General features: G+C 37.5%; 1 pseudogene; it reads left to right on the top strand.

The window, feature by feature from the left end:
* Window positions 1-332: 332 nt before the first annotated feature.
* The window catches only part of LOC119620866 (heterogeneous nuclear ribonucleoproteins C1/C2-like), a 74695-nt pseudogene continuing 69027 nt past the window's right edge, over window positions 333-6000 (top strand).

Genomic DNA, 6000 nt, shown 5'->3' with positions numbered 1-6000 from the left:
GATTTGACTTTAAGTTCCAGCTTTGCTTTTCTAGCTATGTGACTTTGGGCAAATTATTTAACATCTCTAGGCTTCAGTACCTTCTTCAAAATAGAGGTACTATTCAACTATCAGATAATATTCACATCATGTGCATTTCATAAATTGTAATCATTAATAATAATTGTTGGCCATTTTGTGAAGTGACAAAGACTGACAGGTTGTGGCTGCATTGCCAACCTGGAGCAGTAGTAGCCTTCTCCACACAGAACCTGGGAGTAGGAGACTCAGAATCAAATCTCTTCTCCTTCCCCGATCCTAGTTTTGGTTTTGGGAGAAACCTTACACACACAATGGTTAGCAATGTTACCAACAAGACAGATCCTCATTCCATAAATTCCTGTGTGCTTATTGAGAATCTCAGAACTCTTGAGGTCAAGAAGTCTGAAGTGGAGGCAATCTTTTTGTAGTATGACAAAATTTTGGGTTGCCCTGTTCATAAGGACTTTGCTTTTGTTCAACATGTTAATGAGAGATACCCGGGCTGCTGTGGCAGGGGAGAACGGCAGAATGATCGCTGGCCAGGCTTTAATATTAATCTGGCTGCAGAGCCAAAAGTGAAGTGAGGGAAAGCAGGTATAAAATGATCTGCAGTAGAGATGTATGGCTCATCTTTTGACTTGGACTATGATTTTCAATGGGATTATTACGATAGGATGTGCAGTTACCTAGCACATGTTCCCCCTCCTCCTCCCACTTCTCGGGCTCTTTTGTCCTTGAAAGGCCAGAGTGCATTAGAAAACACCTCATGAGGGAGCAAAAGTAGCTTTAATTCTGAGTGGACAAGGGGATGTCCCAAGTCTGGAAAGTTGAAAGGAGGTGATGTTTAGGCTGTGAAGAAGGAATTGACCCAGATAAAACAAAATGTGTGCTCTCTATTGAAAAATATGAAAAAAAAAAAAATTGAAAAGGAACAGAGCAAACCTGTGGTAGAGATGAAGAATGATAAGTCAGAAGAGGAGCAGAGCAGCAGATCACCGAAGCAAGGTAAGACTAATGTGAAGATGCAGTCTGAGGGGGATGCAGATGACTATTGTATGATGATCATAAGGAAGATGGGGGATGATCAGCTGGAGTTAATCAAGGATGATGAACAAGAGGCTGAGGAAGGAGAAGATGACAAAGACAACGACAATGGCGAGGATGACTCTGAAGCATATTGTGGAGTTTATAAATCTTATCCAATTATTTTATTACCTATGTGTTGTAAGATCAGCTCTTTCACCAGATTCTCTCCCCTAGTACCTTCAAAGCATGCCCACTGTTCTAACCATCCTTGCCCCTCCCATGTTCACTAATTCATATTGCCCTGTGCCTAGTCCCATTTCACTTCCTTTGACGCTTTTTGTAGTTTTGTAGTCTTACCTTATAATTTATGCTTTTAATTTTTATTCCTATTTATGACTTAATAATCAAAAGAATGTATGGTTATTATCAACTGTCTCCAAAATAATCTCTTGTTATGCATTGAGTACAATTCTTTTCATTCATACATAAATTCAGTGGTTGCTTCCCTAACTGCAGAGTCAATCTCATTTATTTGAGTAGCACCGGAAACCATCCTTGAGTTTAAAAGTATATATGTTATATTCTCACATAATTTTGCATGTGAGGCATTTCAACACAAATGTAACAATGTGTTTTTGTGAATGAGAGTTGGCATGTCAATTGTATTTTTTCGAAAATTAATCAGCGTTATCGATTTAAGATTTGTTCTCTAAAGTTGATACTGTGGGATATTTCTGTGAACAGCCCGATGTTTGAGACTTTTTTTTCCTCAAAATAAACAGGTCCTTATTAAACCAGGAATTTGGAGAAAAAAATTTATATCATAATTATATACTTATTCAGAGTCCAGAACTCTTTATCCATGTGCCTTGGTGGAACACATGATCTCAATCAATCCGAATCAGATCACTGCTGGGACCAGTAGTCAACTATTCAGCAAAATGTCAGGATGGTATGGTAGAGATAGATTTAAAACCATAAGTAGAACCCATAAGATTTAATGATTGACTTGAGATGAGTGTGGAAAATTAAATAGTCCATAACCATACCTGAGTAACCATGGTTTAAGTTATTCAGTAAATGGGGGTACCATTGATAAGAAAATGAATTCTCAAGAAGGAGCAGGTTTAGAGAGAGAGAGAGAGACAGAGAGACAGAGAGAGACAGAGAGAGATTTTTGAAATTGAAATTTTTAGTTTTCACTTTGGGGTATCCTTGGGACATTCAAAAACTGGCAGTTAAATGGCAGCTTACTAAATGGCCAGGAAATCAATGGAGAAGTTTGAGATAGGTCTAGAGAAATAGACATTACTAGTATAGTTGAAATAACTGGAACTACTAGTGTGAGTGAGATGAATCTAGAATTGTAATTTTAAGATTGCAGTTTTATTCAGAAAATTAAAGGGTGCAAAGGGTAGGAAGAGAAATAATAAAATATATCCAGACCTGTTTATCCAACTGCTCACTAAATAGCCACACACCCTTTTTATCTTTATAATGCATTACTGAAAGAACCAGTGTATATGCTATTACGTCTACCTAATATGCCCTTTCTGCTTTCCCAACTCCTCCCTGTTGTTATCTTTTAGCAAACTCCTTTTCATTTTCCAGGGTTCCATTTAATGTCAACTAATCCAAAAACCTAACCTGTAAACTCCATTTGACTTCAACTAACCTGGAATGCTCTATGTACATCTATATCACAGTAGTCATTATGGACTGAATTGTTTCCTTCCTCCAAATTTGTATGTTGAAGTCTTAATCCCTACTCCCTCGGAATGTGACTGTATTTGGATATAGAAATTTAAAGAAACAATTGACATTAGATGAAGTCACTACGGTGGGCCCTAATCCAGTATGACTTGTATTCTTATAAGAAGAGGAGTCTGTGACACATAGACACACACAGAGGAAAGACCATGTGAAGACAAAGGAAGAAGATAAGCCGGCCATCAACAAGCCAAGAAAAGAAGTCTCCGGAGAAACCAAACCTGCCGACACCTTGATCTTGGATTTCTCGCTTCCAGAACTGTGAGAAAATAAATTTTGGTTTAATCTATTCAGTCTGTGATACTTTTGTAATGGCTGCTCTAGCAAACTAATACAGCACTTTAACACATGTACTGAAAGAACTGAAATCAGAACTTTGAAGAGATATCTGAACTCCCATGTTCATTATAGCCTTACAATAGACAAGGTATGGAAACAAGCGAAGTTTCAATTGACAGATGAAGATTTTAAAATGTGGTATATATGTACAATGGGATATTATTCAGCCTTGAAAAAGAAAAATCTTGCAATACATTCAATAACATGTATGAACCCAGAGGACATCAAGTGAAATAATCTGGTCACAGAAGGACAAATACTGCATGATTCCACTTACATAATATATCTAAAATAGTCAAAATCATGGAAGCAGAGAATACAATTGTGGTTTCCAGGGGTGAGAGGTGGTGTAGGGGAAATGGAAAGTTGTTTTTCCATTGGTAGAAAGATTCTATTATGCTAGATGAATAAATTCTAGAGATCTGCTGTACAATGTAGCACCTATAGTTAACAAAATAGTACTGTGCACTTCAAAATTTAAGAGGATAGATCTTGTGTTAAGTCTTAGTACTGCAAAAACAAACAAAAAGTAACACAAAGGGACACAAAGGGAATTTGGTAGGTGTTAGATATGTCTATTATCTTGATTGTGATGATGGTATTAAGGGTATTTGCAGGTGCACAAATTCCTCAAATTGTACTCATTGAATTTGTGCAGTTATTTGTATATCAATTAGATCTCAACAAAGCTGGTAAAAAATGAGTTGACTAACAAAACCAAATAGCACAAAAATGTCAAAATATAAATTTTGAAATGAATATTTCATAGAGGCAATTGGGACACATTCAAATATGACTGGGCAAAGAGTAGAGCCAGGCAACATGAGGCAGAGAAAAAAATGCTGTCGTAATAAATCTATAAGACAACCTGACACAAAATTGATGCCCATCGGTTTATGAATGTTGTGGTGTACTTAGAGGTTCTTCTTGTGGATAATAGGCAAATTGTTGTAGCTCTATGCTATAGCAGATCTTTGGATTTACAACGTATATATTTTTGTATCAATGATATAATTTTATATTTGCGCCAGGCACGGTGGCTCATGCCTGTAATCCCAGCATTCTGAGAGGCTGAGGTGGGTGGATTGCTTGAGGCCAGGAGTTCATGACCAGCCTAGACAACATGGTGAAACCCCATCTCTTCTAAAATTACAAAAATTAGTCGGGCATGGTGGTATGTGCCTGTAATCCCAGCTACTCAGGAGGCTGAGTCAGGAGAATTGCTCGAACCCGGAAGGTGGGGGTTGCAGTGAGTTGAGATCGTACCATTGCACTCCAGCCTGGGCAACAGGGTGAGACTTCATCTCAAAAAAAGTAGTAACAATGATAAAAAACTTAGGTCTGCAATTTGGTATATATTGATCATAACATGAAATATGTCTCCCACTATTACTGTGTGGGAGTTCAAATCTCTGTGAAGGTCTCTCAGAACTTGCTTTATGAATCTGTGTGCTCCATAAACATATATGCACCCAACACATATCCATAAAGCAAGGTCTCTAAGAACTTGCTTTAAGAATATGTGTTGGGTACATATATATTTAGGATGGTTAGGTCTTCTTCTTGAATTAAACCTTTTACTACTAAGTAATGCCATTCTTCGTCTTTTTTGGCCTTTTTTGGTTTAGCATCTGTTTTGTCTGAAATTAGGACTGCAACCCCTACTATTTTTCTGTTTTTCATTTGCTTGGTGGATTTTTCTAAAACCCAATTCAGCTTCTTTCAATAACACATTCTGCAAGGAGAGCTAGTATTCCGGTTACTATTCTCTTGCCATCAGAATCTTAACTGAAAAGAAAGGCAGGGTCTATTTACTCCAGGAAATTATATATTACTAATTGAACAAATTCTGAAATACAGATGATGAAATTATTTATTTTAAATGACTCTACTAAAATTCTGCAAAGAGAAGGTCCAGTTTACTATACATACTTATATCCGATGCACAACAGTCTAAGATACATACTATTTGAAGAATTTTGTTTGCCAGTGGGAGCACAAAGGTAAATAAGATATCATCTCCGTACTCCAGAGCAATGGACACTAGTGGATAATACAAATACATCAGGCAAACATGTCTTATCTTGTAATTCATTTAGTCAACAAATATTTGCAGAGTGCACCAAAGTTAAACTTGAGTGACACTGCTACTATACTACCTCTAGAGATTATAGACAGCTTACCCATCACCCTTACTGATACCACATGAAACAGCATCCCATGAAGCCAGGTGACAGCAACCACTGGTTTTGTTTTTGAATTGCTACCACTTTGATTCACTAGCATACATATATATCAGACTGGGAGTAACAGTTTCAATATTGGCTCAGTTGAGAATGTAGTTCAAACAACAGTACTTGCCTACTTTCATTCCTACCATTCAGACATCCACTGGAACAACTGCTATACAAAGAAATGCCCCCTTCAACTTTGGTGGGTAATACACAGGTACTTTTTGCCATCATTGCCACGTCAAGGCCCAACGCCATTTGCTTTAATAGAAAACACTTCAACTTTGCTTCTGCCACTTGGCTCTCACTTAGTACCTCAACAACTACAGGTTGTGTAACTTGTAGTCGTGTAGTGTGGAGTTTAATTAAAGTTAACAGGAACAGCTGGATCAGTTTCTACTGCTTCTACAATAACTTTAATCACCTTTTCCATCAAAGGTGCCAAATTGGGAACACTATATAGACACTTTTTTGGTGAACTGATTAGAAATCAGTCTCATTACAAAGAAATTTCCTTACCTAACTGGCCAGGATAGTTGGATACTAGAGGCCAGAGGGTCCTAGGTGAAGGCCAGAGTAGGGATTGCGGTAGTTAAGCAAGGAAATAAAATGT

This window comes from Chlorocebus sabaeus, chromosome X (genome assembly GCF_047675955.1).
Source record: "Chlorocebus sabaeus isolate Y175 chromosome X, mChlSab1.0.hap1, whole genome shotgun sequence".
Classification (NCBI taxonomy): Eukaryota; Metazoa; Chordata; class Mammalia; order Primates; family Cercopithecidae; genus Chlorocebus; species Chlorocebus sabaeus.
Note: the sequence above shows the minus strand (reverse complement) of the source record. Positions and strands in the feature narration are given on the sequence as shown.